Below are 12,762 nucleotides of genomic sequence, written 5' to 3'. Positions count from 1 at the left end.
AAAGCTAACAGGAAGATTCCAGCTTCTTCTAACATTCTATATAGGTAGTAACATTCCACAAAAGTCAGGAGCACTGAATTCTAAAGTACCCTGTATCCATGCAGGAAAAGGAACAAAGCGGTAAGTGCCCTAAGATAAATGAATAAGTGTTGCTGACTACAGTCCCTGTAGATTTCTGAGTAACTATATGCAACCTACATACTTAATGTTGGATTGCACATGTTATATATTTTCTGTGAATTAAGCCTCTTAGCCTAACTTTCCAGCAAAACTATATGTCCTGTAATTCACATATTTCCAATAGTGCTGCAAAGTAGCAAGAGCTGAATATGCCACCCAGCAATATTCCAGGAAACTAATTAACTGAGGGAATTCATGAAGGATTGCATAGATTACTGTGCCTCAACAATAAAGTAATGAGACTGGTCCACAAGGCATACATAAAAATCACATCTATCTGGCGTGTATTGATTTATGCACACATTTTAGAAGATCTGTGTAAATCCTACCTGGCTCAATTCTCTCCTTTCTGCAAAGCATACCCTACCAATACAACTGAACATCATATTTTTCTCCTCTCCTCTTATTTTACATGCCACTCACTTAAAACCTAGTATTTATGCAGCTACTGGTTGTTATGTTCTTGTGTTTGTTTGTAACTGCCTCTTCCATTAATATGAAAATCGTATTAGTTATCTATTGCAGCATAATAAATCACCCAAACATTTTGCAGCTTAAAACAACATTTATTATCTCACACAGATTTTGAGGGTCAGGAGTGGCTTAGCTGGGTTGTTCTGACTCATGCGTCTCCTTAGGTTTAAGTCAAACTGTTGGTCAGAATCTGAGTCACCTAAAGTCTTTACCTGGGCTGGCTAATATACTTCTAAGTACACTCCTGTGACCCTTGTTAAGTATTAGTTCCTCACTAGTTGTTGGCTGCAGGCTTCAATTTTTCACCATGTTAAGGCAAAGATGCTTCTCAGAACAAGGCAGCTGGCTTCACCCAGAGAAAACTGCTGAGAGAGAGGAGAGAGAGAGGGATAGGAAGAGAGCAAGGCAGAGAGAAGCCAAGACGGAAGCCATGGTGTCTTTTATAATCTAATCTTAGAAATCACAGTAGCATCACTTTTACCATATTCAATTGGCCACAAAGGCGATATGGGAAGGAACTATAGAACCATATGAACACAGAAGGCAGAGATCAATGTGGTATAGCTCAGAGGTAGAGCATTTGCCTACAGTGGGCAGGGATCAAGGGAAACCCTCACAGGGATCAGCTACCACAAAAACTGCACTTTATTTCTTTTCACCAAAACCTCTTTCAGATTTTCTAACATGATGTCTTGCTTGGAATAAGGAATCAATAAATATTTGTTAAATTCTTTATCATCCACCATTTCCACAAAACATATTGTTTATTCTTTTATCCTTTATTAACTGCATTTAAACACATTGATAATATCAAAGTTACTCTTAGTCTATCAACATTTAGAGTAGTAAACTAAAAATAAAATAATATGGATACATTTTACCATAAAGTATATATGTGACTTTTAGTTAAATTATTCAATTATACTTTGTCTTTATTTCTCAATATTTATTCTTACAAGAGGTGTTTATCACCATTCACTAGTTTCCAGGGATATGAAATTACAATAAATTTTTATGAACATTATGGTAAGGGAAACAGAGTCATGTGGAATCATAAATCTTGGAATACTTTTTTCCCTGTGACATTTAGCATAATTTAAAAATAGAAAAGTAATGAGAGAAAATGGTTTATAAATATAAATAGTATATAAATATGCTAATATTTCAAAAAAAAAAATTGTTTCCGCAAACTTACGGTAGTGTGATTTGTACCAAAAATTATGACAATTAGATGTAAAATTCGACATTCTAGTAGAACATTTAGATATGAGTTCTCATATGCATTATTATAAGAGAAGGGAACAAAATGAGCCTATAGTATCATGTACAAGCTGGTTAAGCAGATATTGTTGGTAATTTACATACCTTCTATTCACCTCATCTTTCTTAAAACGTCCTAAGATTGTTCAGATTTATATATCTCCCCACACAATTCAGAGCCCCAATAATTATACTGACAAATACTTTTTTGAGTGATTAGTTCAAAATGTCATTTTTTAATATTTAACCTGAAAATTTCATGAACATAGTGACAAGGTCAGCCTTAGGAACAAAATGGAATTAAGTTAAATGTCCACTAACTTTTTTCTTCATAGTGGGTTGAATGGTGGCCTCCAAAAAGTTATGTTAATGTACTAATATTTGGAGCCTGTAAATGTAACCTTATTTGGGAAACAGACCTTTGCAGATGCAATAACTACATTAAATATATTGAGTTGAGTTCATCCTTAATTGTCTGGTGAGTCCAAAACTCAAAGAAAAGTATCTTTATAAGAGACACAGTGAGACAACATGGAGAGGAAAAGAGAAGCCTGTATGAAGATGAAGGCAGAGATTGAGGTTACGAAGCCATGAGAATGAAAGACCTCTTGGAGCCACAAAGAAGCTAGAAAAGGCAAGGAAGGATGGTCCCCCTAGAGCCTTCAGAAGAGAATACAGTTCTGCCAGAAAACAGAATGAAGCCTTGTCACTTTCAGACTTCTGGCCTCCAGAATGGTGAGAGAACAAACTTCTACTGTTTTAAGCCACTTAGTTTGTGGTGTTCTGTTACCTTCCCGCCTAAATAGTATCCAAACTCCAATTTACATGCTCTTTTGCAGCAGGCTCAGCCTTTCCAAAGCCAGCGCCAGCACCTGCACTAACTTACTTTTCCAATGCCAATACCTGCCCTACTCAAATTCTCTCCTCACATAGGGGTAAGCCTGTTTAGTGAACTAATTCAAACAAATGGTTAATGAATATAAATACATTGATTCATTACCATGTGCTATGATTTGAATGTGACCAGCAAAAGTCAAGTATCGAAAACTTGATTCCCAATGCAACAGTGTTGGGATGTGGACCTTATGGACTGTTGATTCATGAGGGCTCATAAAGCCTGATTGAGATCATTATTGCTGGAAAGGGTTAGTTATTATGAGAGTGGTTTCTTTGTTAGAAGTCCAGACCTTGATGCCTCTATCTTACATGCAGTCTCTTGTCCTTCTGCCTGCTATTATGGGATGGAAGGCAACACAAAGGCCCTCACTAGATGCCAGTTCCTTGCTCTTGGATTTGTCAGCCTCCAGCATGTGAAATAATTTTTTTATCAATTGCCCAGTGTGTTATAGTAATGAAAAAACAGATTAAGATCCCTTGTAATCCTTTATAGATAACGTAATAGGACCTTTCCAAGGACTTTGTTTCATAGTGTTAGCAGTTAGACTACTGAAGCAGGTCAGTGTTTAATACAGCTCCACTCTCGGCACTTAATAATCTCCCCTTCCATGCATAGACTCCATCAGTAAACTGCAAAAGATGAATAAAAGCAAATATTTCAATAACAAAAAATATTGTCTATGAAGACATCATGACAAGAGTAAAGAATGAGAAAAACAAGTTAGATACTGACTGGAAGCTTGCAGAGTTGTGTTTTTCAGACTGTGATTAAAAGAAAAATTGTTTCAGGAAATGCTCTCCAGAGAAAGCATTATCTGGTAAAACAAACTATTATGTGAAACTCTATTTTGGAGATAAACATGTATATAAATATGTGTTGTTTAAAAATAAAAGGAAAAATAAAGAGAAAAAGGGGAAGGGGAGAGAAAGAAAGGGGGAAAAGGAAGTGAGGGGAGAAAAGAAAGAGAGAGAGAAAAAAGAGAATCTTAGTGATTATTTCAGTGTATATATACACTACTAGATACTAATTTAGTTGGGGTTGTCACGTCAAGGTAGAACTTTGGAGTAATACAGACAAACCTGTTTTCAACCCACCTGCTTACTAGCCAAATAATCTTCAGCAAATTGCTTAGCAATTTTGGCTTCTTGATATAAAAGAATGGAGATACCTATTATGTTATCTTGTTTATTTGTTGTAAATCAGGTAGAACATGTATACTTCTTACAAGCAATCTTTCCTGTGGCAATAGTTCTCAATGATTTGAGATTGTTATGGTGATTTTGATCACCAGCAGCCAAGGCTATAGTAGCCAGCATCTCTGTTGCCATCTATCTCAGACATTGAAATGCAATTATCAGGAGACCTAAGTTTTGAAGTCAAACCATAGTTGATCCCAGCAGAGGTGACAAAACAGAGCTGTTAATTTAACAAAGGGAGACTCTAAAACACCTGAATGATTTATAAGCATATCGAAAGAATACATTAATCCCTCACATAGGGCATTGGACAGTCTTGAAAACTTAGAAAAAGGAGAAGCATAAAGATCAGCTTAGTACTGATGTCTAGGAGGAGGAAACATAACCAAGATTCTCAAGTGTTCTGGTGCCAGAGCAAAGTCAAGAAGATTGTTGCATGTCTGTGGAATCACAGTCACTCAACTTAAAATGGTCCTTTTGACACAATGGTCCTGAGTTATAAATGTTTGAATTAAGCTACCAAACTATCTTATCCTGGTGCCATTAAATACTGAATCTATTTATGTAATGTCCTGTACTGTGTTGAATAGTGCTCTAACAAAATTCACATCTGCTTGGAACCTGTGATTGTGATCTTATGAGGAAATACGGTCTTTGTAAATGAAAGCAAGTTAAGATGAGGTCATACGGAATTAGGGTGGGCCCTAACTCAAAGGTGACTTGTGTTCCTATAAGAGGGAGCTTTGGATACAGAACCACATGGAGACAACACCATGTAATTATGCAGGCAGAGATTAGAGTGATGCATCTACAAGCCAAGGAATGTCAATGGTTGCTAGACATCATAAACTAAGAAGAGGCAAGAAAGAATCCTCTCTAGAGCCTTCAGAGAGAGCATAGCTTGGCTACAGCTTAATTTCAAACCTCTAGATTCCATAACTCTGAGAGAATAAATTTCACTTGTTTTAAGCTGTCAGATTTTTGGTAAGTTATTATGGCATTTCTAGGACACTAGGCATGCCCCTTTGTTATGATATGTGTTTACCAAGCAATTTTCTGGATAAGAGTTAGTTGTCCAAGTAAGGAGATATATATATATATATGTAGATAATAATACTTATGTAAACATGAGTTTTAGAATTCCATCTCTGTGACAATAGTTTTATATTTGCAAATTAGCATTATAGCTTTTATCCATCAACCTTATGAAATTGTTAAGTAGAGTCTATCACTGAAAGATAAATCTGCTTTTATAGGAAATGGACATGATGAGATTTCCAAATGCCCTCTTCCATGACAACAAATAGCAAATGAAGCTCTTCTTTAGGTCCACAAAACCTTGTGGTCTTTCTCTTTTTTATCCCAGTGCCCTGCTTCATATCATCATTTCCTCTATGATATTTTTGTTGACTTAGCAGCAAATAATTTGTCTTCATCAGAAGACTGGACAAGATAAAATAAGAATAATGAGTTTGAAGTTATGTCCATAACAACTCCTCAAACTGAAATGCAGTGAAAAGAAAGAAAAAAATATTCAAGAACACTGGGACCATTATAAAAGATGTGGCATATGTATACTGAAATACTAGAAAGAGAAGAATGTGAAAAGAGCAGTCAAAATATTTGAGGTAATAAAGGCTGAAAATTTTCCAAAATTAGTGACAGACACCATGCCACAGATTTAGGAATCTCAGAGAATATAACAACAACAACAACAGAAAACTATAGCTAGGCATATTATATCAAAACTGCAAAAACACAGAAATAAAGAGAAAATTTTGATAGAGACCACAGAGAAAGGACTATCTCACCTATGGAGGAACAGGGATAAGGATTATAGCAGACAAGAAGTCATGAAAAAAACATTCAACCAAGAAGACAGTGAGATAAAATATTAAAGTGTTCAAAGAAAAAACCCACCAACTTAGAACTCTGTATTGAGTGGAAATAGCCTTCAACAGGAAATAAGAAATGAGTCTTTCTCACATAAAAACTTAGAGAATTCATCACCAGTAGACCTACTCTGTAAGACATGTTAAAAAAGTTTCTTAGGGGAAGACAAATGAAGGTTAGATCTATATTAGAGAAGGAATAAATGAAGGTAATACACACACACATATTACCTTAAATATTTAAATATATATATGTGTGTGTGTATATATATTCCCTTTATTTAGCCATTTGTTTAAAGTAATAATGTAACAATGTATTAGATGATTGTAGCATGTGCATACATCAAATAAATGACAGTGATTTTGTGAAAGATAGAGGAGAGGTGTTTGGTAAATTTTATAAGGGACTTACACTACCTGGAAAATGGAATAGTGTTATTCAAATGTAGACTTAAATTAATTGTTAAATGTGTATTATAGACTCTAGGGAAATGACTGAAAAAATAGTTAAAAAGATGTATAATCAAATATGTAGTAATGGACAGGAAATAAAATAATATAACATGCTCAATTAAAATCAGATAAGGTACAAAAAGAGATGGGAAAGACAAAGAACAAGTGTAACAAATAGAAGACAGTTGCAAAACAGTTAGATACTAATCAAACTGTATCAATAATCACATCAAAAGAATCAATACCAATCAAAAGAAAAAGATTGACAGAATAACTGTTTTAAAAGACCCAAATATAGGTGTCTATCAAATACCTACTTTAAATATAAAGACACAGAGGTTAAAAGTAAATGGGTTTAGAAAGTTATGTTAATATTAATCAAAGAAAGGTGAAGTAGCTACATTAATTTCGGACAAAGCGGACTTCAGAGAAAAGAAAATGATCAGAAATAAAGAGCTGCATTACCTAATGGTAAAGTTCTCAATTCACTAAGACAACATTATAAGTCGTAAGGTATATTCACAAAACGACAGTACATCAAAATACATGAAGCAAAACCTGATAGAACTTCAAGGAGAAAAAGGCAAATCTATTATAGAAAACTTTAACACCTCACTTTCAGTAATTGCTAGATTAAGCAGGCAGAAAATCAGTAAGGACATAGTTGAACTGAACAATCAGTTAACTAGAATTAACAGATATTTATAAAATACTCCAACATGCAATATGTATATTCCATGTGGGCTGGAGAAGAATACATATAAGAATACGCATGGATGGTTCACCAAGATAGACTACACTTTGGATTATAAAATTGAAATTAACAAATTTCAAAGAATAGAAGCCATATAAAAATGTATTTCAGACACTTGGAAGTAAACTGGAGATGAATGACAGACAGAAAGTTGGAAACTCTCCAAATATATGAAGATTAAATGAAACACATCTAAATAACACATGAACCAAAAAAGTAGTCTCAAAAGAAGTGTTTTAATATTTTAATTACATTGAAATTAAAACATCACTTATCAAAATTTGTGATATGCAACAAAGGCTTTTATAGGAAACTGTATAGCATTAAGTGCATATGTAAAAGAAGAAATATAGAAAACCACAAAGTTAAGTTTCTACCTTAGAAACTAGAAATAGAAGAGCAAATTAAGCCTAAAGCAAGCAGAAGAAATGCGGGGAAAAAAAAGAAACAAATCAATGAAATGGAGAACAGGAAAACAATGAAGCAACCAACAAAACCAAAATTAGGTTTCTTAATAAGGTCAGTAAAATTCTGTTATGGCCTGAATTACGTCTACTGCCAGATGTCATATGTTGAAGTCCTAAATCCCATTCCTTCAGAATGTGACCTTAATTAAAAATAGGGTTGTTGCAGATGTAATTAGATGAGACCATACTGAAGTAAGACCATTTTGAAGTGTGCAATTTTCACTTTTTATAAGGACACTAGTCATACTGTATTAGCAACCAATATGACTGGTGTCCTTATAAAAAGTGAAAATTTGCACATAGCCACGCACAGAAAGAATGTAATGAAAAGATTGAAATTATGGAGGAACAAGCTAAGGAACTACCAGAGTTTATGTCTACACAAAAATCTGAATGTTTATAGAAGCTTCATCATTGTCAAAACTTGGAAGCAACCAAGATGTCCTTTAGTAGATGAATGGATGAATAAACTCTGCTACAACCAGACAATTGAACAAAATTTAGTGATTAGAAGAAGAGAGCTATCAAACTATGAAAAAACATTAAGGAAACTTAAATGTACATTGCTAGTAAAAGCAGGCAGTCTGAAAAGACTATTTACTGTATGATGTCAATTCCATGCCATTCTGGAAAAGGCAAAATTATGAAAAGTAAGATACTCAGTGATTGCCAAGAGTTTGATGGAGTGGTTTTAAATACATAAAGTATGAGGGAATTTTTAATTGTTGGTTGGCTAGTGGAACTACTGTCTGTGATACTAGAAATGGTGGATACATACGGATGTACATCTGTCAATAACTATAAATTGATTTAAAATGAGCTTTCACATAATAAAAAAGTAAATAGAAGATTGGGTTATCCTAGAAAAGTCTGTGGACTGTGAATAGATAACCTAACTTTATTTCAAATGAAAGAACCTCACTAAATAAATTAGGGGTTAGGGAAGGTGATGACCTAAGTAGCTGGAAAGTAGCCTTCCCATGGCTGAAGGCAAAAGGAACTATAACATTATCCTAACATCATTGTCCTTGTATTAGTCAGGGTTCTCTAGAGGGACAAAACCAATGGAATATATATATATATATATATATGGAGATAGATATAGATATATAGATAGATATAGATATAGACATAGATATAGATATGGAATATATAGATAGATAATGGAATATATATACAGAACTAATTATTAAATTATTAAATATATATTAATATATATATATATTCCATTATATATATAAATATATATTGGAGTTTATTGACTCACATGATCACGGGGTCCAAAATAGGCCATCTGCAGGCTGAGGAGCAAGGAGAGCCAGTCCAAGTTCCAAAACGGAAGAACCTGGAGTCCGATGTTTGACAGCAGGAAGCATCCAGCACAGGAGAAAGACGTAGGCTGAAAGGCGAGGCCAGTCTTTCTTTTCACATTTTTCTGCCCGTTTATATTCTAGCCGTGCTGGCAGCTGACTAAATTGTGCCCATTCAGATTAAGGGTGGGTGCCTTTCCCAGCCCACTGACTCAAATGTTAATCTTCTTTGGCAACACCCTCACAGACACACCCAGGATCAATACTTTGTACCCTTCAATCAAGGTGACAGTATTAATCATCACAGTCCTCTATTTGAGAAAGTTGTTTTTCATGAGGGTACAGATTAACTATTCTAATACTGCTATACATGTGTACTAGAATTGAAAAATTATGTAAATGATAGGGATGTTGGGAGCAAGACTTCTCACTATTCAAATAGAAGTTACAGATAAGCAATAAAACGAGTCAAGACTAATCCGGTAATTGAGTAGAGTAGAAGACATCAGGATGAACTCGTATTCAGCTTGAAATAGATACACATATTTCTTCTGCCTTGTCCTATCCAAAGTCCATTTATCTTTCAAGAGCAAATTCTCCATCTGCTTAATCCACAATTATTTGCCTAAATGTTCAATTATTCATTAAATTTTTGTTGCACTTATACTCTGAAGTAAACACCTTGGAATTTGCTATGCATTATTAGGTATTATATAGCAATATTTTAATTTTTAGAAATTTTATTACTTTTTTCTTTTGCTAATTTTATATTCCCAGAAGATTAGAATCAAATACTTCTTTGATCTAGCTTCTATTATATAATAAATTAACAAACATATACTGAGCAATAAAAGGAATACTCTCTGATTTATAAATAATAGTGCAACCCAATCTTCTCATAGAAGAAAGAATTGATAAACAACATTTTTATATAGTGGCTTTATATTAAAACCATGGTAGAGGCCGGGCGCGGTGGCTCAAGCCTGTAATCCCAGCACTTTGGGAGGCCGAGGCGGGTGGATCATGAGGTCAAGAGATCGAGACCATCCTGGTCAACATGGTGAAACCCCGTCTCTACTAATACAAAAAAATTAGCTGGGCACGGTGGCGCGTGCCTGTAATCCCAGCTACTCAGGAGGCTGAGGCAGGAGAATTGCCTGAACCCAGGAGGCGGAGGTTGCGGTGAGCCGAGATCGCGCCATTGCACTCCAGCCTGGGTATCAAGAGCGAAACTCCGTCTCAAAAAAAAAAAAACAAACCATGGTAGAAAATGTTTTTGCTAAGTTCCTTAATGGATTATTTTAATAATAATTTTTGTAAAAGTAATATTTATATTAATATTGTTATATTTATATTTGAACATTTTCTTGCCATCAAAACTTTATCATATAAATAATATATTGCATTTAACAAAGAACATGCTTGTTTTTGATGAACCAGTTAAATATTCACAAAATTAATTATGTATTTAACCATAAATAAAACCTTAATAAACTTAAAAGATTCAACCATTTATAGGTTACGTTCTCTGGTTATGATGCAATAAAATTAGAAATGAATAGTAAAAGAATAGCTGCAGTAAAAATATTCATATTTCTGATTGCCAATCTCTAGTAAGGTTTTTTTTAAACAACTCTTTAACTGAAAATAAGTGTAAACAATATAAGCATGAATAATCCTCACGAAGGCAGCACGAATATGATGAAATATTAAGAAATGCTCAGCCCACAATCTGAAAGAGAAAAAGAACAAGAGAGACAATAACGGATCTAACCCACTTAGCCACTAGTGACTGTAAACACCTGCAACCCCGATAGTGTTATTGAGCTTAATTTATCTCATCAGAATTGTCAACAATTTCTCTCCATTCATAAATTTAGCTTAAAGTGATCCTGGGTGTTCATATCAATGAGCACCTGGAAGAAATGAATGTATTTCCTCTCTGGAGGATATCACCTCTATTTTGGCCCTCTCCAAATTCTCACAAGTAATTTTTATGGAAATAAACTAAATGGTAAAATATCATCATGCACAATAGAAGACAAAGCAATGTGTGTGAGGTCCAGCAGGAACAACCGACAGTAGAAAAAGACCAAAATACCCTTGAGAAAATCAGATTATCAGACACAAATTGTTTGTTTTATCAATAAAACAAAAGCAAGCTTGGCCGGGCATAGTGGCGCATGCCTGTAACCTCATTACTTTGGGAGGCCAAGGTGGAGAGATCACTTGAAGTCAGGGGTTTGACACCAGCCTGGCCAACATGGTGAAACCCCTATCTCTAGTAAAAATACAAAAATCAGCCAGGTGTGGTGGCACGCACCTGTAATTCCAGCTACTCGGGAGGGAGGCTGAGGCAGGAGAATCACTTGAACCCAGGAGGTGGAGGTTGCAGTGAGCCGAGATCACACCACTGCTCTCCAGCCTGGGTGAGGGAGATTCTATCTCAAAAATTAAAAAACAAAACAAAAAATAAATAAATAAATATATAACAAGCTTATTCTATCAGGCCAAGGGGGAGGGAAAAACAAGTTTAAAATCATCAACATGTAACAGAAAATTATTTTTAATATATATCATGTTAAAAGAAAAGTAAAATTGTAGAAGTAAAAAAATGCAGTAGCTAAAATTTAAAAATTGGTGAATGAATGTGGCAGCAGATTCGTCATAAAAGAAGAAAGAATTAGTAAATTGGAAGCTGAGCCAGAATAATTCTGTAAATAGCTCACAGAGAAAAAAATAGATGGAAAACACAGAAAAAAAAGGCTAAAAGATATAAATGAGAGTTAGATGATTTAAAATACATTTAATTTTAGTTTGGAAAGAGGAAGGACAGAGAAATATTTAAAGAGAAAATAAGAGCATATAACAGATCCAAATAAAACATCCAACAAATTCCAAGCGTGTTAAAGAAATATAAATCCAAACTTGAAATATTTTAGTGAAATTACAGAAAATAAAAGACAAAGAAAAAAACAATGCCAAGAATAGCCAGAGAAAAGCAATAGTGAGTATCAGATTGATATAGAATTATAAAGAGCAAGTAAAGATATATCATGCAAATATTAATCCCCAAATTTTTGGAAGATTTAATGTTTTGGAAGAAGTAAATAGTCTTGTAACAATATAAAATTTTTAATTCATCAGAATAGTATGAGTTGAAATCACATATTTTCAAATACACAGACTTAAAATGAATAAGGAAAGAATGTAGAGTCCTTTCAGGAATCATTTCTTTAGTTTCTTCTAGAGAAGCTTCTTTTAAACGTGTGGAGCACCAGACACCACAAAGAGGAGATGCCACATTCTCTCCTAAGTGGACTCTTGGTATTGCTGTGCTGCAATTGCCATCTGCTAATGATGATCTTTTCTTATTTAGAGTAAGACAGAGAGGAGAAAGTCAGCCTGAGCAGATTCCATTTATGAAAGCAAAAAACAAAAACAAAACCACCCTAAATTTGCAAACCAAAATAGACTATATTCAGAGTGGAAAATTTTAACATACCCCTCAGTAATGAATAAAACAGTCAGACAAAAACATCAGTGAGTTTATAGAAGACATGAACATACAAACACAAACACAATAGTAGAATAATAAACTTGACTTTCTAGCACACCTGCACTACTTACAAAAATTAATTTTGAACTTGACCACAAAATCTCAGCAATTATTAGAAGACCGATATAGTATAATGTTCTCTCATTGCAAAACAATTAAGCTAGAAATAATGAAATAACTTTAAAAATTTTCCTGTAGTTAGAAATTTAAAGCTGTATTTGAAAGTACTCATGAATCAACACTTAGAAAGAACAGAAATTAGAAAATACTTTCATCTAAACTTTTCTAATCCTTGTAAATGCAGCTAAAACCATATTTA

The 12,762-nt window shown here is 34.1% G+C and overlaps 1 pseudogene; it reads left to right on the top strand.

Annotated features, from left to right (window-relative positions):
* The first annotated feature begins 12,095 nt into the window (after positions 1–12,095).
* On the top strand, positions 12,096–12,298 carry LOC135268423 (small nucleolar RNA U3; annotated as a pseudogene).
* The last annotated feature ends 464 nt before the right edge of the window (positions 12,299–12,762 follow it).

The sequence above is a fragment of the Aotus nancymaae genome, unplaced genomic scaffold (assembly GCF_030222135.1).
Source record: "Aotus nancymaae isolate 86718 unplaced genomic scaffold, 86718_ANA_hifiasm-v0.15.2.pri h1tg000040l, whole genome shotgun sequence".
NCBI lineage: Eukaryota > Metazoa > Chordata > Mammalia > Primates > Aotidae > Aotus > Aotus nancymaae.
The sequence above is the reverse complement of the archived record's forward strand: the minus strand, read 5'-3'. Positions and strand labels throughout refer to the sequence as shown.